At 46.6% G+C, this 26,002-nt stretch overlaps 1 protein-coding gene across 1 annotated transcript in view; it reads right to left on the reverse strand.

The window, feature by feature from the left end:
- LOC144155477 (protein O-mannosyl-transferase Tmtc3-like) overlaps positions 1-26,002 on the reverse strand; it is a 431,255-nt gene that overhangs the window by 302,691 nt on the left and 102,562 nt on the right. The gene's annotated exons all lie outside the window — the stretch shown is intronic.

Consider the following 26,002-nt stretch of genomic DNA (forward strand, 5'->3'; position numbering starts at 1 on the left):
GGACGGGACCCGGGAGACTTGAATGAGCGCTTGCATCGACAGCGCACGGTGTAGGCACGAACATTGCGAATGAAGGGCCACTGGTCAGTCAGCGCACGGGTATCGCTAAAATGCCACTCATTATCTGACCATAGAATGTCACGTATGCGCAGCTGAAAGCAATGAATCGTCCACATGTATGCGCGTACTTCACGGCGTTCCCATCGGCGATGTTGTGAACGTCACCATCAGAATATTAAGGATTATCACCAGCACGGGCATCGTCATCGCGATAAGCACGGGGATACCCCCCCCCCCTCCCTACCTAAAGAACCCCCTTTTCAAGGGTAGAGTCGCAGCGCTGTGAATCTGCGAAAAGGTGACCCGAATGCTCCTACGTAACACTGCAGTGAGAACAGGAGTGCGGCTCCGGCCCGAACAGAGATGCAGAAGTTCAAAATCCCCATCGTCCATTTCGCTTTGCGTACCCCAGGTGGCGCCGTCGTACCAAGATCAGATTGCACTGGCTCGCACGTCCAAATCGGCCGCCATTATCCCATAGGCGAAAATCATTTTTATTTATTATCAGAATAAATAGTTACGTACCGTCGTTGTTCCCGCGGTGTCAAACAAAATAGACCACAAAATGCGACCTTCGTGCATTTGGTCGTGCACCTTCGTGCACCTTTGCACCTTCGTGCAAAGAAAGAAAGAAAGAAAGAAAGAAAAGCACGCGCCCAGAGTGGTGTTCGGTCCCCACTCTGGGCGCGTGTTTTTCTTTCTTTCTTTCTCACGTAATTAATAATAAAAAAGTAATGTAACGTCACTAACGGTAAAAAATAGTCGAACAATTCCCCTATGCCATCTTTGGCGTTGTAGACTGCCGACATTTCTTTCTGTATATATATATATATATATATATATATATATATATATATATATATATATATATATATATATATATATATATATATATATCTGTGTGTGTGCATGTGTATATGTAGCTTCGCTACGATTCACTGCATGCATAGCGAGGGTCTCGGTTTCTGGGAGGCTTAGTTAAATAGGTAGCTTAAGAGGGTTCAACGCTAGTCTACCACTCTCGACATGTTGTAGACGCTCGAGTGACCGCCCGGGGGTTAATAAAAAGGTCTTCTTCACTCCGAGTACTCAGAATGTTGCTGGCTACCACCCCCAAGCGCGGAAAACAATTAAATTAGCAAAAATACCTGAGAGAGTGGAGGGGAGCACAGCGCTTCCGGTAGCGTAGTGGCTGCGTAGTTTTTGAAGCAAAGATAATACGCTCGCTTATCAGTAGTAAAATATGCATGATATTCATGTCTTCGAGAAACTAATTTCTTGACTTCATTTGTAATATTTTTTAATGATTATAATCTTAGGTACACGTTGGTCTGCTTTAATCGTCATCGCATCACAAATTCATGGTTAACTGAAGTGCCACATCCGCACGCAGCATACGCCAAACAACAGAAGGCCATTTGCTTCAAAAGAACAAACATTTCATTAAGCATTCAAGCTTCAAGTTGAACAAAAATTGAACAAAACACATATACAGTCACAATTCCGCTGAAGGTTGAAATAACCATACAAATATATGCAATGATTTCACTTTTAAATCAATGTTAACGTTCAAAGCAATACGAAAAAGCCTTCTCGTCGGACTCAAACTTCCTAACTCGTGGCAAAAGTGAACAATACGTATATGTACACAGTCACAGCTTTTGAAGATTGAAATAAACATGCAAATTATATACAATGATTTCACTTTTAAATCAATGTTTACATTCAATGCAATACGAAAAAGCCTTCTCGTCGGGCTCAAACTTCATCACTCGTGATAAAATGGGAACAAAAAATGACTTCCTTGTGTACATTGATAAAAATGCAGGGAAGCTTGCACTAACGCCCAATATTTGAATGGCGAAGCTGTTGTAGTTGAGCATTGCCGGAGACATAGTTAAGTTTTAGTATCATTGTTTATTTGCATAGTTGCTGTGCTAGTAATTGTCGTCATATTCATCGAAGTGGTCATCGTCTTCTTCGGGGCGAGTGGTGAACGTAGTGTCATCCTCAGCATTGCAGACTTCCACCAGCTCAACTGGCAAAACTTGCACTAAGGCTGCGTTACAATTCGCGGAGAGATTGGTAGACAGCTTACAAAGCAGTCTGATTAGACGTCTAAGGAATAAGAATTGGAACGGCGCAGCGGTCACGACCGCAACATCAACGCAGACAACCTCGCAGCGACAGGTTGAGAAACGCAAGCCGCAGGTCTCGTAAATAATATTACCGTTATTATTAAAAACATTACGTGATTTAAAAATTAAACAAAATCAACTTAAGCACTAGTAAATTATACTAACTATTCCAATAAAAGAACAAGTTAGTTTGTAATAACGTTAATACGCAAAAAGGTGGCGCTGGAGTCCCTTGATAGTTTGGACTATGGTTTGGACAGGAAGGTAGCCTGCATCGTTGCTGACTTCAATGCTGTCTCCGCGAAGTAGTCTTCGTTGACTGCCTCGTTGGAATTGGAGCGGGGCTAAACATGGCAGACTGTCCGTGAAGACGGCAACGAAGCCATCTAAAGGAGAAATTGGAACGCACCCTAAGTCGCGCAAGGATTGAACCATAGCGAAGCTGCAGGATTTTTTATACGTGAGCACTGAAGGAGACATCACCACGCATTTGTACAAGTTTGAAATTCTTTATTTACACGTTCCGTTGTTGCTTTGCACTGTACTAGTAGTAGTCATCGTCAGAACCGTAGCCAGATTTTTTTTTTTCCGGTGGGCGTTATGGGTTTTTCGAAGGAAGAAGTTTTTCTGAAAGGAATATTAAGTCTCCCTCACGCGCTGCCTGGAAAAAAAATTGGAGGGGGTTGAAGCCTCCAAACTCCCCCCCCCCCTGTCCCCCCCTCCCTCCCCCCCTCCCTCTGGCTTACGTCCCTATATCGCCATATACATCTATATCGTCGTGTTCCTCACGCCAAGCATTACATGCGCGATAGCGCTTGACGACAGCGCTGTAGGGTTTTCTTTTTTTCTTCTTTTTGCTAAAGCCACTGTGCGAGCCGGGGACTCGGTGGTCACCAAGAGGCACGCGCTCCCGAGCGCTCGACATTTTCTCGCTTCTCGTGGCTTTCCACTGTGCGTGCCGGGAACGCTCGGCGCGAGGCGCGAGGCACGCGCTCGCGAATGCTTCGCATTTTCTTGGTATTTTTTTCCTGCAACACCGAACTTACGGCTTGTAGAACTGCTCCCCCGTTAAAAAAAAAAAAAAAAAAAAACAAGCGAGAGAAACTAGCCCTGAGCTAAAGCATAAACAGATACAACATTTAAAAGTGCATCTTTCGGATTTTCAAACTAGCAAATCCATATATTGCTTCCTCAAAAGATATATCTACCCGCCCGTCTCTTTCGAGAGTCATGAGACCTAAAAATTCAACTTCCTCTTGCGGAAAGTGCAGCGCGAGCAGCTTTTATTGAGGACAGCTTTAAAAAGAAAAAAAAAATCTCGGTATCGCCGCTTGTTACAGGAGTAGTAAGGTACAGCCTAAGAGCAACGGAGACGTTCGAAAAAAAAACAACGACTATAATATCTTTTTGTTCTAACATTTTTAGTAGGCGTCTCACGCTTGTGTCCTCACAACTGCAACTCTAGCGAAGAAATTCCATCAGTTCAGCGGAAAAAGTCACGTATAGACCACCCTACTACACTTCCAATAATCGAATAGCTTTATTGAAAATGCTGTCATCGCAATGAATTTCCTTGAGAAGCACTACACACAGGAATTTCTTGCAGGAACAGGAGTAGCGAGATTTCGGATCCCGAATGACACTGAAGACAAAATACATCTTTTGTTCAATTTGAAGGAACTAGCCTTTGCAAACTCACGCAGCTAAATTCCAGCCACGAAAGACGTCGTTTAACAAACAAAAAAAATGCAAGAAAGATTCAGAAACTTTCAAATTTCGCTACAGTGTGGCGCGATATGGGTGGCGGGTGACGAAATACGGGCCAACACTAAAAACATGTGTGTTAACTGTGCGTCAGCATTCAGGTGATACAATCAACAGAACCAGAGGCCCCGCTACAATCGCCCAGTGATGTTTTTTGACGGCGGCTTCAGACGACGGCCGTCAATCGCACAAACTAGATTTTGTGACGTCATAGAAAAGAATGCCGGAAAGTGGCTGGGGAGTGGGCACTGCTTCGCATGCTTTGTGTTCATTATTCGTTTGAGGGCTGAGATAAAAATGTTATCGTTGTTATGGGGACAAAGCAAGCCTTTTATTGTTTTAGGAGAAAACGGTTTTTTTAACTAACCAACTTTGTATTTTGTCTTTATTAGCCCCCTAGCTTTTACATAGAACATATCTTAAGTTTAAATAGTTCCGAATGTTTCTCAGAAATTAGTCAAACATTTGTATGCCTCAATTGATTTTTGAAGAGAAGCGCCAGCGTACCAAAAGGGCCGTGTACCGAAAAAAACGGAGCCGTGCTGCTTTCGCCGGACTAAACGCGAAGGCTATCACCCATAAGATGCAGGGCCGTGCGTTCATCCGCACCCGCCACGGTTAACTTCTGTATGAAGTTGATGTTCATCAGGCCCCGGCCATCGGTTTTCGGTGCCAACTTGGGCGGCAAGCAGACAAATAATTTTTTTTTTAAATGGCTCAATAGAGCCCCTGAGAGTTGGGGCCCGGGGCTGCAGACCCCTTAGCCGCCGCAGTTATCCGGCCTTGGTCATATAAGCCAGCACTAAAAACATAATTTTCAGTGTGTTAACTGCATGTCAGAATTCAACTGATGCGATTAAATGGAACTAAAGGCTTTACTACAATCGTCCAGTCATGTGTCTTAGCAATGGGGTAGTTAAGAGTCCGCCAATCATAAAAACAATACTATGTGACGTCATAGAAAAGTTGCCGGAAAGTGGCGACGGAGTCACCACTGATTCATCTGTTTTCTTTAATATCTACATTACTTGGTCGAAGTTTGCAATAAAATTGGTATTTTATTGCAAACTGGGACAAATCATTATTTCTAATGAACCAAACTTGTGTTTTGTCTTCATGGCGCCTTTGAAACAGATTCTGTAATTATTTGCACGCTTCCCAAGCAAACCAGGTGAAATTCTCCAAGGTTGATTGGGCTTCCAAACTGTGTGAGATCATGCGCATTAAAAATGACGATGACCTCCCTCACATTCTCCACATGCGTTGCTCGCGATGAAACCTCGACAGAATTAAAGTTTTTGGCCGGGCCAAAAAAATCTTCGAGGCCCAAAAAAACTGTGCATGCAGAGTAGCGAATTCGGCGAAAGTGTTGGCTCTGATTTTCTACGGGTGCCTTGTTTTATTTATTTATCGTTAACCCCGAGCAAACCCCAGCCACCAGCGCCAAATAAAAGAACATGTTCCTACTGCTGCCACTTTTTTTGTATCCACCTGCTAAATCAGCTTCCCGCACGAACGTTACGTCTCCCATTGCCAATATTTACGCCACAGGAAGAACAAGCCCCAGAAAAGAGAGCTTTCGGCAAGTCAGATGAAGCATCGCCATCAAAAACAGAAAGAAAAAAAGCAGAATGTTCCCAGCAAAAGCCGCAATGAAAATAAATGGGTTACATTTGAGCGGCGCAATCTTTAGCGGCGCGCCGACAGCCTGTTTATTGACGAACCGTTCGTCGAGTCACCTTTGTACTTTCCGGCGCAGTTATGTGCTCTTGCTTTGCTTCCGGAATGGTGGACAGGCGCTGGCTCGCCCCGGCGGACCACCCTTCAGGTTCGTTACGCCGGACGTTTCTACAGTGGGCAGAACTGTTAGTTCAACTGATTGCGGCCCCGCCATCTCCGCCGGTCAGTCAAACACGGCTAATTGCAATTTTCCGCAAGAAATAGTGGACGCCAGTGGGGCCTGCGCGGTTCCGACGATGAGAGCCATGATTATGACGCACCCGGCAGCGATAATGAAGGGCGAAGCTATCTCCTCTCTCGGCAGAGCCCTTACGCAACTTCCAGAGCACAACTAGAGGAGGGATGCTCACAGAAGTGATTTATGCCCAAAGCAGGCAACTTGTTCGCGTAAGCGTTTCTCCGGAAAGAGAAATGGGGTTGCGGGGATGGTTTGAAACGGCAGGCGGAAGGTTCCGAGTGGTCCTATGGTTCCGGAGCGTGGGCAAAACGAGCTGAATATATTCTGGAAAATGTTATTCCACTCTGGGGTATGATTTCAGGTGGCATTGGTTATTTGAAGTTTCAGCGGCAGGTTAGAAAATACTTATATCTAGGACGAGCCTGCCTCACAGACGATTGCCCCAACTGTGATGCGACCTACAGCGACTAGTGGTTATGCATGGCTCTGCGATTATGTCGGTTCCCCCAGGACAGTAATTAATGGACTACGCTTTTAAACGATAAAAAGAAAAACGGCAACCTTTCTCGACGCCAGAGGGAGGCATACAGGGCGTAATGCTTCTTAATGGAAGAAGCTTCTCGCAGATATTTGGCTCTATAATAAGGCGCGCACTTTCTTTACGCGCATGTGTTTGTTCTCCTTCCAACTTTTTTGGGCTCCGGTTTCTCATTTAACCCGGCGTTCGTTTTCTTCCGTTTCCTAAGCTTTTTCTGCCACCTTGCCGCCGTTCGCGAGGAGCGAAAGCACCTGTGCAGAAATGCTGATGCCCATGTCTCATTTTTACAAAAAAAACGTCTTTTCCATTTTTATGACGCAGGAACCGCGCGACCAGGGTTTTCCTTGATCAGCAACTCAGCTGCATAACAACATTTTGAGAAAGTTTGTCGATGATGTTTCGCCCCATCTCTGACGAGATGCCCTAGACCTGAGTCACCGCCGGGGTACATAACAAAGTATTACGTGCTTCGTTGATTGTAGGGTTTAACGCGCCAACGCAACACAGGCGATGAGGCGCGCCGTAGTGGAGGGCTGCGGATTAATTTTGACCACCTGGGAATCTTTAACGTGTGCCGAAATCTCGTACACACGGGTGTTTTTGCTTTACGGGAAAGGTACTGGTGTCGGCATTTTAAGGCGAAGTGTTTCGCTGCCCTTGCTGCCCCACACAAGCAGTAGTCACGGCCTCGTTTTTCTGTGGCCGCGGCCCAAACTGCCTGTGTTGTAGCAACATACGGTAGTGTGGTGACTGTGACAGCTGTGAAAGCGATAATGCCAAATACAGTTTGAAAGTTAACATAAAAACAGATCTCAATCACATTACTAAAAGTAATGGAAAGAAATAACTACACCATAAAGAGATATTGCGTAACCTTCTGAATTTAGATCCACGCCTTTCGCTCGCATTCGCATCAACGTTTACTAGCCCGCCTTGAGGTATTAACACCAATTTCAGTTAGAAGGTTGCGTTTATTTCGCTAGCATTGACTTCCGGCAATTTTTAGAACATGTGTCAAGAGCTTCTGTATCTTTTGTGCGGAAAATCACACAGCTTGGTTGTGCTTTTTGTAGGCTAGGCATAAAAACGTAGGAAATTTTGTCAGACCTTTACGTGCGTACGTCACCGATTGATCACGTAAAACGACATAGCCAATTCACGTGAACTTCACATAGCCAAGGACGAAGACACATCCTCAGTCTTGCTTGCGTTTTCCTTCTGCCACGACGTAACACCAACCCAAGGCACTAAAAAGTGAGCAAAACGAAAATAGCAAGCTCTCTTCAGCCTGAGTTGGAAACCTTGGCTCACGTTTAAAGTAAATATGCCCGCATTTCCTCGCCCACGCAGAATTCGACGATGCGGGCGGTGAGCCCAGTCGGCTTGCTCTATGTAGCGGACCACCGCGACGGGCGGTGATTTCTCATGTGTTTTGCGGGGTGTCGCTAAGTCGGTCCGTTTAGACTTTAAGTGGTAAGCACGACCATAATCCTGCAAGTTGTGTCTTCTTCCAGAATTATTTTTCTTGTAGTCGTCAAGAAACGTCCGCGCATTTCAAATGGACACCATGCCTAGCCCTGTAGCTTAAATATAATAAATGGGTAATTTAAAAAGTAGATAGAAAATATTAGCTACGCAGCTTCTGCATTGTGGGAAGCCGAAAGAGTGTTGTTTAAATTTACAAGCTGCAAAACGAACACTCACAACGACATGAATACTTTTTTTTCCTAGGTGGCTGCCCTTTATAAAATTTTTGCTCTAGTCGTAGGCGGCACTTCCCATTAAATTTTTGCTCTAGACCTAGGTGGAACTGCCCCTAATCTACGCTACCTGTGTACCTTTCACAAAATCATTCGCCAACAAGAGCTACACAAGACGGGCGGAAGAGATTCAAGGATTTACGTAATTTCTAAGGAATGTGCCACCGCAATCTTTATTTTACCTTAGTCCAAGCACACTATGTCGGTCAGTATCAACCAAAAACCGAATAATATCATCTAGTTTTACAAACATAATTGTTACGCGGCAATAACTAAAACCAACCAAAACAAAAAAAATTGTGCAAAGCCGTTACTACGGCGACAAGCCCCAAGTAATATCCCGTTGCATACTAACGAAGCTTTTGTGGCAGTTTACATCACGTGTTTGCAGCTTGGTTAGGGACACTTCGGGTTAAATCTGTTTCGTTATTAGTTACCTCTTTCTTTTTTTGTTTCGATTTTCTGCATGTTATTTTACGCGAACATTGCGCATCCCAATAGGGCACCAAATTATAACTAGTTGTACAAATAGTATAACCAGTTGTACAAAGTACAAACACAAATACAAATTACAGATAGTTGTGAGTTGCGCATTGTCTGTCTTCCTTCGTCTGTTTGTCCATATAGCGCAATTTTCGTAATTCATAATTCTTAATTTATAACTAATGATTGCATTTGTACTGCTCAATCAATTCGTCATTCTACAGTTGGATTTGATTGCGTTAGACTAAATTAAATTACACCTTACCCTTAAAATATTGCTGAGACAAATGCATTGCCCGGGGCTTACAACTTTCTGGCACGCGAGGCGGAAAAACAGAAAATTAAAAAAAATTCATTTTTTTGTAGAAAAGAACGACGCACACAGGCGTTGCCGCAAGTTTTGCTCAAAATATTCACGCCAGCTAATGTCACCACACCGTAAAAATCGCGTTTTTTTTTATAAATGACTCTCAACGTACAGCCAATCTTCACCCGGTGCCGGGTCCCTGTACAAAAAAAAAAAAAAAAAGAGAATGATTACTTCCCAAGTACATTTGAAAATAACCCCAACTCAGTAAAAAAAAAGACAAAATTGCAAACCTTCTTTCGATAACGTCGCGAATGCTGCGACAGCATAAACGCGCTTGGAAACAGTAATCAGAAAGAGAGTTCCCGCCGGGAGCAGTTCCAGAGTACACAAACCATCATAGCTAGTGCAGTCCAGCTTTTCTTTTTCGCTGCAAGAAAACTTTGAACCGCCGTACGACCTCCTCAGAAACTCCAAGACGACCATCTCTCATTGGCTGGCCTGTAGTGATTGCCATTGGTTTTTTTGAACGTAGATCGGGCACATATGTTTCGCCCGCGTCCCAATTAATTTTTCCAGAACTTGTTTTCAAAGTCCACGTGTGCCGCCGCACACGCGGGACGTTTTGCACTTCACCCTTCTTTCCTCTTTATTTTGTCTTGCCGTTGGCGTCTCATAGAAGCTTCGCACGATCCGTTCTACACTTTGTTCTGTGCACTTTTGCTTGCTAAACATTTACCCAGGCTAGTGCGAAGGTTTACCCTTCTTACATGGTCTCTCCGTTACTACTACACTCTCCGAACGAATTTGGTTATCTCGCAAAGCACCAGGTTTTAATTATCATTACACGTAGACGCTTTAACCCGCACTATGGCTGACATCCCCCTTTTAGTATTTTTTGGCACAATGAAGTTGTTTCTAATGTTTTCATCTACTGTGCCCTTTGTGCCTGTCAGGTGTAACTCCGCATCCGTAGCGTTGGCATTCCCGCTGAACGGGCGTTACTGCCGTGGTGCACCCTTTACAGGGACCGATCTTTTTCCCTTTTTAAAACTGCGGTGGTAGTTAAAGAGATGCTTCCACGAAAACCAACTACCTCGGTACGGTTTATTTCGGTTCCATGGGAGCTTCAGAGTTTAGAATAAAAGTTTTCCGATTTGCTGGAGTGATTCTTTTCGCCATGCTTATGCGTTGCTGCGCAAGGTTGCGAGGTGCGAAGTGCGAAAGAAAACGAAACGAACGAGAATCCCCCGCAAAGAACCAGTCCGGGAAGCGGTCGCAGGAACGCTGCGGCTTCAAGCCCGCATGGCCGTATTTCTGGAATGTTTGGATTAAAGGCATGTGGTTCACGTGATACATTACGCTCAAGGGAGAAAGCGCAAACGAAGCGCCAATGGAGACACCACGTGGCTAAGGTCTCGTAATACGCAAGAAATTCAGGGGAGTTGAGCGAATACATGTAAAACGGAGGCTTTTTGCACCGGTGGCGTCAGGAATACACCAAAACTGATCCCATTGTGTCGCGTAGACGAGAGAGAGAAGCAGAGAAGGGATTGGGTGTCTTTAAGAGAGTATGGAAAAGCAGTGATCACTCCAAAAGAACGTGCCAATTTTGGACGTAAATTGTAAATTTAAATTGCGTAAATGCAAATTTGTTCAGCATAATTGCTGCGATTTCTTTGTAATACAATCCCCTTTAAGGCATTCCACTTTATCGTCAATTATTCGCAAGTGGCGCCAAATATTGAGAAGTGCAACTACGCCATTCCGAAGCGCCAAAATTGAAACCAGCGAGTGGACGCGTTCTAAGGGAAGGTCCTTTAAAGTGTTTGCAGAAATTGAAAAAAACTGTGGGTGATTCCTCTGTCATACGAATCAGTAAAACACGAAAGTGAAATGTGCAGCGAAATTTGCAGCTTGGCATGATTTGCGGGTCGGTGGCTGTCTTGTGGGTGTGCTTGGCGAGCGACGTCCTGCTGGCGGGTCGCTTCGGCAAAGGTTTACTGGCGTCATTTCCTTGACGAATATGACGCCAGTGAAATCTTGGGGTATCACCACACAAAACACTTTCGTGTAAAACATAAAACCCGAAAATGAACAACCCTGAGTATAACGTGCTCTTTAGTTCTAAAGGTTGCTTTCTCGCAAGAAGACCCAGTGTGCAGGGGTGCACCCTTTACAGACCACTTGCTTCATTGTACTGGCGTCACTTCCGTGGCGTCTATGACGTCAGCGAAACCCTCTTGTATCCGGGAATAAAACACTTTCGGGTTAAAAAGTGGTTGCAGAAAGGCAAAAAATGGCAGCATCTCTACTCCGTGGATGATGGCGAGGGTGCGGAGTACGGGGAATCGAAATGACGTCCAAGTTTCGCCCCGAGTGACATCCGATTTGCGCCCCGACCGTCATTCGATTTCAGCCGTGAGTTGCACCTTGATTATTCCCTAAACGAAACTGCAACTCACAGCTCAAATCAAATTTCTCTTGATTTTCGCTTGATGGGGGTGTGCGCACGGACGGACGCGGACGGTCATTGTGCGGTCCTAAGGTACTCTGCACCTAATAATTAGCACAGCCGTAAAACTCGACCGTACACACAGAGTTTACCGTATTTAAACTACTTAGAGATTGCGAACTATGGCGGCCGTGTTTCTAAACTTGACGGCTCACATGAACGAAGAGGCCATGGCGTCATCACCCACTACTGAACGTTTTTTTTTTTTCTTCTCGTTATTCTGATTTAGTCAGTGCTGTGCGGAATACCCCAGTGAAGCGAGGCTCGTGACGCCGGACGGGGCAACGAGGGCACTGCCAAAATTTTTATTTTTTCTTCCCGACGGACACTTTCGTAGGGTCTGCAATAAAATGGCGGGGAAAATCAACATTCAGGCCATTCCTTCACCTAATGCATACAAAACACAAGTTGTGCGTTGGGAAATTTCAAAATCACCAGAATCCGGCCATGAAAACGGCTTGTGAGCCCACGGCTCTCCCGACCATTTCTCCGGACCCGCTGGCGCGCATTGCCTCACCAGGAGCACGGAACAGCCAGGAGAAATAAGAAGGGCGACATTTGCATTTCGACGAGAAAGAAGAGGAAAAAAAGGCGGCACAGAACTGCGCCTCTCATTTAGGAGAAGCCGACGCGAGCTTAATGAGCGGCTTTCGCGAGCCCGAAGCTCTTGCATTCGCAGTTGCGCGAACCCGCTCGCAACAGCAGGAAAATGGTGAAACGAGAGGAAACGTTCTCCTTGGCGCGCGTGCGCGTCTTTTAATTTCGCTTCCGGGGCCCTTTGAGCAGCCAACAAGTGCCGCGCGACACGCGGGGCTCGCGCCGAACGTTTGTCGGCGCCGACCCAGATGCCCCTCCTCTTCACTCCACGGGGCTGCGTATCTGCATGTCAGGCTGTCTCGCTCATTCGACGCTGCGCCCCGCACTTCTCGCGAAGCCCGCATGTACATGGAAATACGCCGTACTGCAAAGCACGCTGTTCAGGCAATCTTCGGGCATTAATGGCCTAGGACAATCCTCAGGCGGCCATTTTAAAAGGAGCTCATTTTTAACAAAAATTGCGCACACACACACACAAAAAAAACAACTTCTTTTGAAATATGGAATGCCGGCCGCCCGAGCGATAATAACTACTTTTTTAGAGCCCTGCCGGTGTCCCAGTCCGCAGTTTAATGCTCGCTTCTCGGAAAATTGATGCTGCTATTTGCTGGAAAAGAAAACAGCGAGGAGGGAGCGCACACGGCAGTGCGTCTTGTGTACGCTGCGTGCACACTTGGATCACTGACATCGCTACTCCCTCGCAGCCGGAGAGTTCGCCCGTGGCTTTGTCTACATCGAAGCGACCCATGGAACGGAATCTGCAGCGCACACCACTCGGTGGACCGAAGGGGGCCGGAGTCGCACACGGGTGTATAGGGGAGAAAACATGGGGCTTCGTTGGACAAGCGGGAGCTAATCGGCGCCGAGGGACGGGAATGAAAACAGAAGTTGCTGCTAGCTGGAGAACACGACAACTGCATTAGTCTGCAGCCGCTGGTTGCCAGCGCTCCGCTGAAAGGCCCCAGACAGTGAGCTGACGTCCCCGAACGATGGAATTTCCGCAAGCGTTCCATAACCGAGGTACTCGGCACCGCTTCTCCAGTGCGGCCGCCGTGCGGCCGCCAGCAGCACTGGAAGCAGCGACGAAAACTTTCATCCGACTCCGTCTTCGCCGTTGCCAACCACCGGTGAAGGCTATCGTGCGGCGTGATGGCGTTACGCAGCTGCTCGCCGAAGCCTACACTGCTTGCGTCTGCTCGCCCACCCTAAGCCGCCTTTTGCGAGCAAGCCCCCTCCCTGAGGCCGCACGGCTGCGTTGCGCGTCGGCCCTGCGTTCCGTTGCCTTGAGAGGCAATATATGCTGGCTAGCCATGATGCCTCTCCTTCACCCATTCGTTTCGCAGATGTTTGTGAGGGGCGAGAAAGGAAGTTTTATGCGAACTAGTTTTTTCCAGTTTGCTCGCTCAAGCTAATTGTAAAGGCACAATAATGTGGCAGCGAAGAAAATATACAAATTAGGCTGATTCGAACCAATAACTAGTAACTTTCCTACGAAGCTACAGGTGAGGCACGGGTCAGTTTAGCAATACAGTAACACCTTGTTAGAAGAGACACTGTTGCAAGAGGCACTTGCTTATAAGAGACATTTGAATAAAAACGGTTGGGTTAGTTTTCCTATGTCCGCCATATTAGCGATATAGCATACAAGAGACTGGTTACAAGAGGCTTGTTTCCTCGGCCCCTTAAGCGTCTCCTCTGGTATTCTCAGTGCTTCCTACACACGAGCCTCCAGTGTAGGAGGTCCTTGAAATCGATTTCCCCATGCATAAGCATTGCAGAACCCTCCCCTCAGCCGAGTGGAGGCAGCAAATGGAATGGAGGAGGGACTCAGAATACGGCCCCTAGTATTCTTTAGCGTGCACCGCTATGAGGCCACATTCGTTCTGTTATTCTGCCAAAGCCGAAAGAGGCTGATACTATAAATCCAGCTTCAGAGCTGTAGAGGCGCCCGATGCCATGGGTACAGAAGCGCCCCGCTAAAGACTCGACCACCAGTTCGCAAGGGTGAACGTACGCTTGGTAGCCACTGGGGACAGCAGCGCAAGGTGTCATCCGCGCTGTTGTCACCGCGCAGACTCTATTTTTAACTCCAAACGTATTTTGGGCATCATCATTCGCCAAACTCGCATATTTGGTCACGCGATTTGTGGTTGTGGAGCGTTATGGGGATGCCGACAACCGGATATTTCTTAGGTTGCATATTGCCGCGAACCATGCATTGGGTTTGTTTATTTATGTTTTGTTTTTCCCGACCGGCGTCGCGAGGCTGTGTTATCTGTGTTATCCGTGGGCCAAGTTAACCACGTGTTCCATTCTTTATGCCGCACGTGTTATCTCCTTTGATAGGGAGACTGTTTCGAACTAACGTCACCAGCCTAGAATAATCTGCTTTCATCTACAGTGTTCTTGATGCAATTCGACGGTTCGAGAAACACTCGCGCCGAGAGATAAATTCCCACACAGCAGACGCCACGGTATTCGATTTACCGACACTCGCCTGCGCACGTGATTTTGTTGACTGCTGCTTCGCCGCCTCTGTATTCTTTGAGTTGTTAGGGGAGCACAAGTTCGCTCATATAATCTTGTTTTACCTCCAAGACAACCGCGTCATCTTTGGCTTCGTGACAATATTTCGGATACGACAAACGTTTTTCATTTCAACAAGACGCCTCATTGCAACGCCTGCCGTTTACACCATACTTTCTCAGTTGCCTCCTCATGGTGCAGTTGGGTCGGGAAATAAATTAACCAAGCATTCCCATCGTTTAAGGCGGCTTTAGCCAGTAGAACGAGCAGGGCATTTTTCAGACGGGAAGAAGGGGGGTGGGGGGTGGGGGGGCTAAGGGCCGTATTCTGAGTCCCTCCTCCCCTCCATTTGCTCCCTCCATTCGGCTGAGGGGAGGATGATTCCGCAATGCTTATGCATGGAGAAATCCATTTCAAGGATCTCCTCCACTGGAGGCTGGAGTGGAAGAAACACTCAGAATACCAGAGCAATTGTGTACCTGCAATCTAGGCGTGAGAGGTGGTGCCACAAGGTACATCTCAAATGGCGCTGGAAATTCAAACTACACTTGCGGTATCCCGTAAAATGTGAGATAGCAAAAGTATACATATTCACACAAGCATCATATTACAATTTTAACTTCTGTGCGGCAACCCGAGTGGATGCTACGGGATGCACGTTGAACGAGGCATTTAACCCAGCCCGATAAGTGGTGCCTTGTGGTATCTGAAGATGTCGATACACTCGAATGTCGATAGACTCGATACACGTGCCATAAGGTGTGGCCGGTACTTTGGGTTTAGTTTTGTTAAGCGAAGGGTAAAGTTTTATATGAATTAGAGAAACCTTTTGTTCTTACACGGGTCCTGTGCTCTTTTCTTCTGTTACTCCTTCAAGGAGCGCTCCTGAGGCGGCGCCCGGACCTTACGTGGCCGCCGGATGTTTGGTTCGCCCCCTTGAAGTAACAATAAAAACTCTGCCTAGCCAGCGATCCCGGAGTACCAATCGCGCGTATCTAGATAGTCTTTCGGAGGGACCTCAAGCCTACGTGGAGTGGCTCGAAGACTTATTAATGTGTTCCTGCGTTTACGCATCTCTCCATGTCACCAAGTAATTAGGCTTACTGGCCCGCGTCGACGAAGATGGTGCCTACATTCAACATTTTTTTAAATGTCTTCGATAATGACAATGATCGCTTAGGCTTAGCCACTTCAGATTTTTCTGGACATTGCATTATTTTTCAGGAAAATTAAAATGAAGTTCACGCATGTTTTCCCAGCGCGTCGTGCATAGTTGGCATTGAAGTTGAAACACTGCTTTGTGTTCAACATTCTGCTAAAAGGTATTTCTACCTAGTTTCAAAAGGATGGAGGCAGCCCTCAGGCGCCGCTACGTGGGCAGCAAATTGTGGCGATTACGCACACAAACATACTAGGGAGGTTTACAAAGTTTTCCGGTCATTTTCTATTTAGGATAACCTATTGTTGCATGCAAAATACTACATTTGTGAAATGGTGTTCTAGGTTCCTTAAGGATGCACAGAATGTACGAAATCGCTGAGTATGTTTTTGGTCAGAATGTTGTTACTATAAAGACTACAAGTACGATGACGACGACAATAACAATAACAGTCAAGCGATGCCGCTTGCAGCTCTGTGTTGACGAATACGAGATTGACAGTTATATTGGTTTCAATTTAGCTTCTTAGACAATCCCTCATGTCAACAAAGTTGATGCTGACGACAATGACGTTTGATTCTTTAAATTCAGCTCCGTCGCAAATCAATCTATTACAATTATCATTCAGGTAAAGCCGAAAATCAACCACAAATCAGCGGATGCACCCATTAAAGTTTCACTCTACTGAAGGCACAGCGAAAAATCCGCGCGTCTCTGATATCGTTCCAGTGCAAAGGACAAAACTACACTTGTTTTGTACTTTGACCCCCAACGCTCCAAACAAGTGTATGCAGGCGGACGTCCATGTTTCCAGTGGGAATACTGCACACAGCGTCACCTTAAGAGAGTCGCGCACCGAAACACCAAAACAGGCCATTAAACACTTTAAATAACAAGATATGTGCTTGATAAAAGCTAGATAGCGTGCCCTGGTGCGGCTAGCGTAGGTCACCGCCCGTCCCCTTTACCGTGGATGTTACATAAGATGAATTTGTGCACAGATCGTGAAGTGCACTTAAGTAGCACAAAGCGCACTTACAAAGCGCACTTAGGTGAGCTTTGTACGCGAATAGACCTTGCAACCGCTATCTTATGGGTAGACATACGTCCGTGTTAGAACTTGAAGAGGCCTGCCTAAGAAATTGAAATTCGATGACGGGTTTATTTTTTTCTGCGTTTCTAATAACAGGGTAAATCGTATATATTGTCGTTGTTAATCTAACAATCATTTCGTTTGCCTCCGTTCGAAAATAGTTTTGCTTAGACAGCTTAAAGAAAACGTTCACGATAAACGTCACGCCTGCTCTCGTACGACGCAAATCTGAGGCTTTAATCGAATAGGCCAAGAGGAGACAGGCCAACAAAGCCTGGAGAGCAGTCAGCCGGAAGTCGACAACAGAGGCACCGCAGGAGGCCACGATAGGAAGGGGACCTTTGGGGAAGGGGCGGGGCAGAGTCTACGCGGCGGTGGCTGTCGCCGACCCGCAGCCCCGTTGGTCCCCTCTTGGCGAAGCTACACCATCGGCCTGGACTACCGGAAGAAAACCGGAAGTGAGACGCGAACTGCGGAAGTGCGCTGACGGTTGCCATGCCAACAGCCTTTCGCACGCGCGTGTCTGTACGGGAACAGCATAGATGTTTCCCCCGGCGGTCATTTTGCGATGGCTTGAAGATGCGATTTTGCGCCGCGCTCGGTTCATACTAAATTCATGGTTTCGATTTCGCTCACTTTGCTACTTCTGCGCGACGGCGAATTGAGCATGTTGTGCATACATTGTCCGACCGAGTTTAGCACTGGTCCGCGAAGCAAGCTTGGTCCCTAGCAGCTTCCTCGCAATAGCTAAAGCACGGGTGCAGATCCCACCTTCATCATAGCACCATGTCACCGTGGCTGTTCAAAATGCTAATACAATTGTTCTGTTGCTGGATGCAGGCTGCACGCACGTCATGTGAATGCGGTATCGGAAGCAACAGCGCTCGAGGCACGCTTCCTGGAAAACTTAAAGAGGGTAAAAATGGCGGACGGTTTAGTTACCCCAACCATACAACACCGGGCGAAGGCAGCATACGTTCCCACTTATAACGCGTAGTTCAATTCACCGTTGAGGGTACGTGCTCCCCTGGAGGTGTAACATTTTGGCACGCTGCAAAATACGCACACGGATTTCCGGCCGCCCACCTTCCTAATGCTTGGCCTCGAAGTAATTGACTGATTGATTAAGATATGAGCGTGAAAGCGTCATCATCATCTTTTGCCTTTTGTGTCTTTTCCTCCTTCTCTGCCTTAGTATGACCGAGAGCTTTAACAAAATCGCCTTCCTTGGGCCTATATTTAGGCTTGACGCTTGGTAGCTTTAAAGGTAAGCTGCATGATCTGCCAAGCAGCTCCAGACTCATTATACGCCAAGCTACAGGTACCGTTTCATGACACTAGAACTGAAAGTGCAACGTTAAGCTTAACGCCAGGACGGTGCGTATACCAGCGTCCCCACCCCCTCCCGCTGCAGAGCCAGCTGTTTTGCTGGCTACTCAGCGGCGAAATGGTAGCTAAGGCTTCACCTTGCATCCGAGAAATACACGGAGTCATTGTGGCAGTGTTTTCGTTAAAAAAAAACTGGGTGATTTAAACCCACTTTTTGAGCTTCCACATTGTTACTAGGGCAAAAAAGAAGCCGAAACACGAGAAGTGCAGACGGGATGAAGGCTAGCCGTGCTGATATAGCCATGGGTAGCCAACTTTTTACACAGTACGTCATTCGGTTCTGTTGAGATTAAACGGGCGAAATACAACACCTCAGTCACTAATGCTCAAAAATCGCAAACCTTATAAAGAAATGTCATTCATTGGCGGGACGTCCAGTGGCACGAGCCGGGCCCGTCAATTTCCAGTACATTCATGTATAGTATACTCGCGGCAAACAATCGGAAGGAATTCTGCAGAAACAAACAAAAACAATTCAATATGCGTATTTCTTCTTTCGTCCAGGTCTCGCGTGGTAGAAGAAAGGATTTAATGCGTTTTTTAGGCTTGACGGGCACGGAAATATAATACATGTATCTCGCCCGTAGAGCATTAGGCGGAACCATTCCATCGTTCCTCTGTGACGAGGTTTCCACAACGGGCTCGCGCGCGTCCCTTTTTCCTGGCGGCCTGCTCGCTTTTTTGCCGGGCCCAGGGCGAGAAGGAATAAAAAAAATACTGTGATATGACAGACAACAAACTGCGGGAGCCAGCTGAAGGCAAACGGCTTACAAAAGCCTATATGCAAATAGGCATGAAAAAAGTTGAATCCTAACTCCAGCGCTTTATTTTAGCGACATCTACGCTGTTACCCTTCTTAGCCGCTCTGAATATATTTCAGAAAGCATTTTCGAGGCTGTGTATAAGAACCGACACTTTGTCGGGTGCTTCACTACGAGCACACTCTCCCCTCCCCTTCCCTGTCTAACATGAGGTGAACGGCGACTGGTAAAAATACACTTAGGCTCAAACGGCCTTGTTTCCTCTCGGACTGAACGTCACGGACAAATGTCAAGTTGATTTTTCCATCTAGCATTTCCTGCGTATGTTCGGACTTTATCACTCGCGGTAACGACCGGCCACATGCAGAGGCGATCGCGTCCTTAAAAAGAGAATGTCCTGAGTGATAAGGAACTTCCAATAAAATCAGCATCACGGCAGGCACACTAGAAGCAGCGTTGAGAACCTAGCAAGTTGGTCGCAGCGCAGTGCGCACAGGACTAAAGACAGCACTTATCCTGTCTTTCTTTTCCCCCAGTCCTGGCCGCACAGCTGTGTGACGAGGAATCACACTTGAAAAAATGCCCGGTTGAACACTTCGCAACCAGGAAGTCACAGCAGTGCCTTTGGATCACTGTGAACTAGTGTGCAGAGACATGGGCCAGGAATGCCTCCCCCACAAAGAGATCATTTTCTAATTTTGGTAGAGTTCGCATGGCTTTCGCTGTGGTGCCTGTAGCTTGTTGCGATATATTGGGGAAGGTTGCCTATTTCCCCCTTATCCCCTGAAGCTGCAACGTGGTAGTGCTCACAGGGCAAACAGGCTGCACCGATTGTCCCGTGACGCTTCGGCACCACATACGGAGGAGGAGGATATCGGATGAGGAGATGAGTATTGTCTCCCCCCCCCCTCCCCCCGTTCTGCAGCCTGCCTTAAGCGGACTCCCTCTTCCACAATACTTCCTCCAAGGCAGTTGAGATCCTTCTTCTTAGCCGTCAAGAGGCATTGCGTTGACTCCTGATTTGGTAATGCCTTCCTTTATGGTCACCAAATATAGGCGCCGAGACTGTCCTACTGGGTACTCTGAACCCGTGTACCATTTTTGTTTGCTTCCTTAGGGCCAGGGGCCTTCAAGGAACGTTCCCGACCGGCACTGAGTGATGGGTGGTCGCACAGTATGTGCGCATCAAGGAACAAGCTGAGGCGTGAAAACTGTTGCCATCGCTTGCGGTACGAACTATACGGGAGACAGAGACAGAGACAGAGACAGAGACAGATAGATAGATAGATAGATAGATAGATAGATAGATAGATAGATAGATAGATAGATAGATAGATAGATAGATAGATAGATAGATAGATAGATAAATAGATAATAGATAGATAGATAGATAGATAGATAGATAGATAGAGAGAGAGAGAGAGAGAGAGAGAGAGAGAGAGAGAGAGAGAGAGAGAGAGAGAGAGAGAGAGAGAGAGAGAGAGAGAGAGAGAGAGAGAGAAACTTCATTGTAAAATGCAGTGAAGAGGGCGGGGTGCCGGCGGTGGAATGAGCCTAACGGCGACAGGAGGTGGCTCGGTTTACTCTCACTAACGCGTGAGACTGAAGGTAGCGCGGCTGTACGCAACCTTCACAACCATCACGAAGGTTTAAGTCCACAATTGCAGCCGATTTGCTTCTTCTTCGCTGCCGCAGTGACCTTTACTCCATGACTGTTGCTATAAGTGTGGGGTTCTTTCATTTTTTTTGCAGTGATAATCACTGGACGTCACCTTGAATAGGCGTACACTATGACGTGTCGTTCTCGTTCCGAGTAAGTGTTGCCACGATTACGGCTAGCGGTGGAGTTTTTTTTCTAAGCAATCATGGGCAATGCTTTAAGTGGGTATGCGCGGCTCGACAAACGTGTGCCGGGGACGCTGGGCAGTCGCCGCGAGGCACGCGCACACGAGCACTTGGCAGTGTCTTGGTTTTTTAACTGCCGGGCGGTCGGGAGGTTCCCGTTTGAACCCATTCCCATTTCACCCTTCCCGCTTGTTCCGTCCCGTTTCAACCCGGCGCAAAACGACCTTCCCGTTTCGCCCTTTCCCACTTGGCCCGTTCCCGTTTGAACCCATTCCCATTTCAACCTTCCAGTTTGTTCTTTCCCATTTCAACCCGGGGCGAAAGAACCTTCCCGTTTCGTATTTTCCTATGTAGCCCGTTCCCGGAATAACGCACCCACTTTATGAAACGTTATAAAAACATTTTCATGTTGTTTTTCATTTATTTCCGTTTGTTCACAGCCGCTGCGATAGCATACTCAGTACATCCAGAGTCCTCGACTGCTTTTCGATTGATTTGATTGATTGAAGGGTTTTAACGCGCCGACGCAACGCAGGCGATGAGGCGCACCGTAGTGGAGGGCTCCGGATTAATTTTGACCACCTGGGGATCTTTAACGTGCGCCGAAATCTCGTACACACGGGCGTTTTTGCTTTTCGCCTCCATCAGAAAAGCGGCCGCCGCGGCCGGGAATCGAACCCGCGACCTCGTGCTCAGCAGCGCAGCGCCTTAGCCACTGAGCCACCGCGGCGGGGCCTCGACTGCTTTTCAAACCTGGGCTTCACTTTTTGAATCTAGAGACGACGACATTTGGTTACAATTCGTCATACCAATTAACAAATCTGTTAAATTAGCAAAGCCTAACAAACAAATTCACAATTAACAAATTAATAAACAAATCTTTTAAATTATAAAACAAATCTTTTAAATTAACACACCAAAAAATGATAAAATAGAAAAGACCAGAAAGGCGCCGCAGAAGTGACAAATAAAAAATCGCAAAAACACCCTCACTTTGAAAGAAATCGCATTTGGCGCACTAACACATTTAATCGTTATAATAGCGCTAGTGTACATCAATGTCGAAAAGAAACAGATGAAAACTATAAAAGATAAAAAGTTGTATAAAAATAAAGTAACCCTATGTATCTTGATACATATGCCACATCTGGCTATAAAAAATCGCAGTCATGAGAAGCGGCGAAAATTATAAAGTTAGCTTTGCGTTTTATTGATTCTGTTTATTCTCTTCACTCTAGCGTACTCAATATGCATAATAAGGCAAACCTTCAGAAACTTAAGCAGCGCAGGGTCGTCTCTAGCCTAAATTTTCTTTATTACAGAAACTTAAAATTGCCGCGAGAATACTACCTCTAAGGGCCTTTCAGGCGTTCGGCGAGAAGACATCATAGTAAGACTATTAGGCAGCCAATCAGCTGAATTACTATTCGAAAGTTCTTTTTGTTTCCTCCTGCAATTTCTTACTGGAATAAGTTAACTGAACGAACAGTGAACTCAGCATCGTTAGAAGAATTTTCCCCACGTATTGTAAATATGTGTTCTGGTTGAATCGCCGTATTTTAAAATTGGAATACATTACGAATGCATATTCTTGTTTTTTCGGACCCCTTTGCGTCTATTACATATTTATGTCTTTTACTTATTTGTGTGGGGCGTTTTTAAACGACGCCAACCAATACTGATGTGTTTTTATGTTCACCCCTGCATGAGCACGACCAGGCCGTAAAGTATCGGTAAATAAAAAAAAAATATCTGCCCATTACTCTTGTAGGAAAGGCACTTTGATCCATAAATCTCTCGAACCCGAAGACAAAGCTACGCTCCAAACAATGAGCATAAGAGCGGCTGATAAATAAATTTCAGCCGCACGTATGGACTCCAACTGCATAAAAATCCAATTCGTGCATTGCTCGAGATATTGGGTATCTTTCTAGTACACTTTCGCAGCTACAAATATTTTGTCAAGAGGGCAGTATCGGCCTAAGACATTCGTAAACATTTATCGGCCAGAAATATCAGTCGATTCCGGAAAAATTGCTGCATACAAGTTTTTAGTGCATGGCCCATCAATTGCTTGTGAGCGCATTTTGGGGGACAGTTTCGAAGACGGTAACGCATATTTTCAGAAATTCAAATGCGTTGCAACGATGCGGGTTCAAATGAGAAGGGTGTTTTGGGAGCGGGTTGTAACGGGAAGGGCGTTTTGGGAACGGGCTGAAACAGGAAGCGCCCAAACGGGAAGGTCGTTCCGGGAACGGGCGCACACGGCACGGGTCAAGCGGGAAGGGCGTTTCGGGAATGGGTTCAAACGGGAAGGGGTCAAACGGGAATGGGTTCTTTCGGGCTACACCCGGGCGGTCGCCGCAATCTTGGCCAATTTCCCTAATTGGGTACGCTTGACTTGACAAACGTGCGCAGGAGACGCTGGGCGGTCGTCGCGGGCACGCACACATGAGCGCTAGGCATTTTCTTTGTTTTGTTAACTGCAAAGCGGTCGCCGCGAGGACAGCGCTCATGTGTGCGCGCTCGGCAATTTCTTGGTGTTTTGAACTACTCACACAAAAAAATATCATTTTTGTAAACAGCTCCCCCCTTAAAAGATCAGAAGTTGTGAAAATTCATCAACCACTTTGTCCCCCAGCCCTTAAGTCGTCCGAGGGATTATTTTAAGTGCGAATAAGCGACCCCAAACCATCCACCGCCGGCGTCGGCGGCGGCGGCGTCGGCGTCCGCAGTGCTCCTCTATATTTAAAGAAGAAACAGCATCCGGCGCCAGGTTTCGATCCGAGGACTTTGCGGGCCGCAGCCCGACGCTCTACCGAATAAGCCACGGACGCGACGCTGATACTGTCAGTAACGCCCCTTATATCTTTAACGCATTCAAACTACGTCGTCAGCGGCGTGCGTTGGCGACTCAGCGGCGTTATAGCGGCTTGATAACTGCGTGGTGTACACGTGATACTACAAACCCGATGGAAGAGATGGAAGAGAAGGCGGCGAGGCGGTGGGCTGCGGGGGCCGAGCGCAAGCGCCGCAAGCGGGCCGACAACCGTGCATTCGCACTTTCACATTCTCCCCCTCGGGGAAATGCGGGGGAATTTTTGGGTATTTTCACCAGGGATTGAACAAGTGCGTCCGCTCGAAATTTTTCATTTGGGCGAAAGATTTGTGCGTAGCTTCTTGTGCACAGGGAATAAGATATCTGCTGTTGATTGGCAAAGAAGAAAACATTCCATTTCTGAAAAAAAATTCCAAAGCTGGCTTGAGCCACAGATGCGTTTGACAAATCGCACGGATTTCGAAACTTTCACCTCTGTAAAGCACGAGCTATGGCAGCTATCACCACAGTTTTTTTTTTCGGTCTAGACTTTGCGTACCTTTAAATTACTTAACGTATCTATTTTTTGTTAGCTGTAGGAATTCTTTCGAATAAAAATTACAAACATGACACATTTTCAAAATTTTCCAAAATATCGTGTCCTGTTTTTCAGCGTCTAAAGAAGCTAGCGAGTTCAATTTTTAAAGTAATATTTATCATAATTTCCCATTCTTCGTGCCAGTTTTAGTTTATGTAGCAAAACTAGTTAAATTTAAATACAAATTCACTGCATTGCAAATAAGTCGAAATATCGCTGTATTATTAAAACCAATATAAAAATATTACCTTAGTTTTTTTTTTCAAACTTTCTCAAATCGAAGCCAAGGTTGTTCTTTATCGCATGTATCAACAACATGTTGCAATATTTGTGTAGTTTTGTAGCTACAAAGCAAGAAATGTGACCTTGTTAGTTGTATTGCGGTGACGTACTATAGGGGTTCGTAACAAATTTCTGGCGTTAACGGAATACGAGAAATGGCTGGTAGAAACTTGCCCGCTCTACGCATCCTGATAATCTAACGATTATACCAGGCATTATACGCAGGAATAACAATAGACGTCTAGAGAAAAACTTACCTCTTGGTTTTGTGCTTATTCGGTGACTGAAGTCAGCGAAAAAGAACACAAACTATCATTGTACGAACTCTGTGCGTTATAATCTAATACCAAGTGGTGGACCTAAATTTATTTGTGCTTTTCCGCGGACACACATCTGTCAAAAAGTATTGCCGCCCTTGATGCTCCGAACCTTGATGCCTGTGGTATGAGGCGCACCGTATAGTGCAGGGAAGCAGAAAAAAATTGACCACCGGAGAATGTTTAACGAAGTCCAAATATCGACGCACACACAACATCAGGAAAAAAGGGGGGCAGCTTCGCACCAGTGGCTCGAAGACCCTGCAAACAGCCAAGGTGGGGCCCCGCCTAGCTCTTTGTTGGTTCGGCTAAGTTTATGCATGGTTATGCTTGGAGACTCGGTCAAGTTTTCTGCGTGGTGTCGTGGCTATTCCCCAAAGAGCAACGGACACTCGGTCATTAAAGTATGTACAGTGTACGCATGCCTACCGGATTGGCGGTGAAGCTCCAAGAGTAGGGGAGGGCGCAGCGGGATAAGCGTTCGCTCAAAATTTTTGCTCAAACGTTTGCTCAAACTCGTTCGGTGGCCACCTCTCGATTTGTATGGTCTGGTGTGTCGGACGCTAATTAAGAAGTTGATTAATGTTATCTTTTCTGGGCCTTTCGGCTCTCTCATTTTGGCCTTCATTCTTCTCTTTGTACCATCAAAAATGCACCACTCGTCGCAACAAGCGATACAGCGACCCACCGCGCAACGCATTTCCAAAGACGCGCTTGTACCAGTTGTATCGCGCCTCCGGAAGGTTGCGACACGAGTCCCGCCTGAGCACGGCGAGGCAAAACTACGGTAAAGCTGCGGTGCCGGCGCTCGCGATGACGTCATCGCTCCACGAGATTTTCCTGCGCCCGTTCACCGGCCCAACCACCATCTTAAACAGCATCGCTGTTTTGAACAGCCACCGGGGACAGTGATCGAACATGCATCCTTTCCAGCGGCTTAACCACAGAACCACTCCTGCAGACAGCACTGGACAGCGGACAGCGGACAGCGGACCTTTTAAGTACCTCATGAAATGCAACAAGGAGGCACGTTAAGGGTTTGTACCTTCGCCGTTGCACAGTGGTGCAGCAGTCGTCTAGCCCAAATGCTCCTATAGAGTCGCAACGATGCAAGGGCAAAATCAATGTTTCATA

This window comes from Haemaphysalis longicornis, unplaced genomic scaffold (genome assembly GCF_048455015.1).
Source record: "Haemaphysalis longicornis isolate Haplotype H1 unplaced genomic scaffold, Haemaphysalis longicornis Haplotype H1 scaffold_1, whole genome shotgun sequence".
Taxonomy (NCBI): domain Eukaryota; kingdom Metazoa; phylum Arthropoda; class Arachnida; order Ixodida; family Ixodidae; genus Haemaphysalis; species Haemaphysalis longicornis.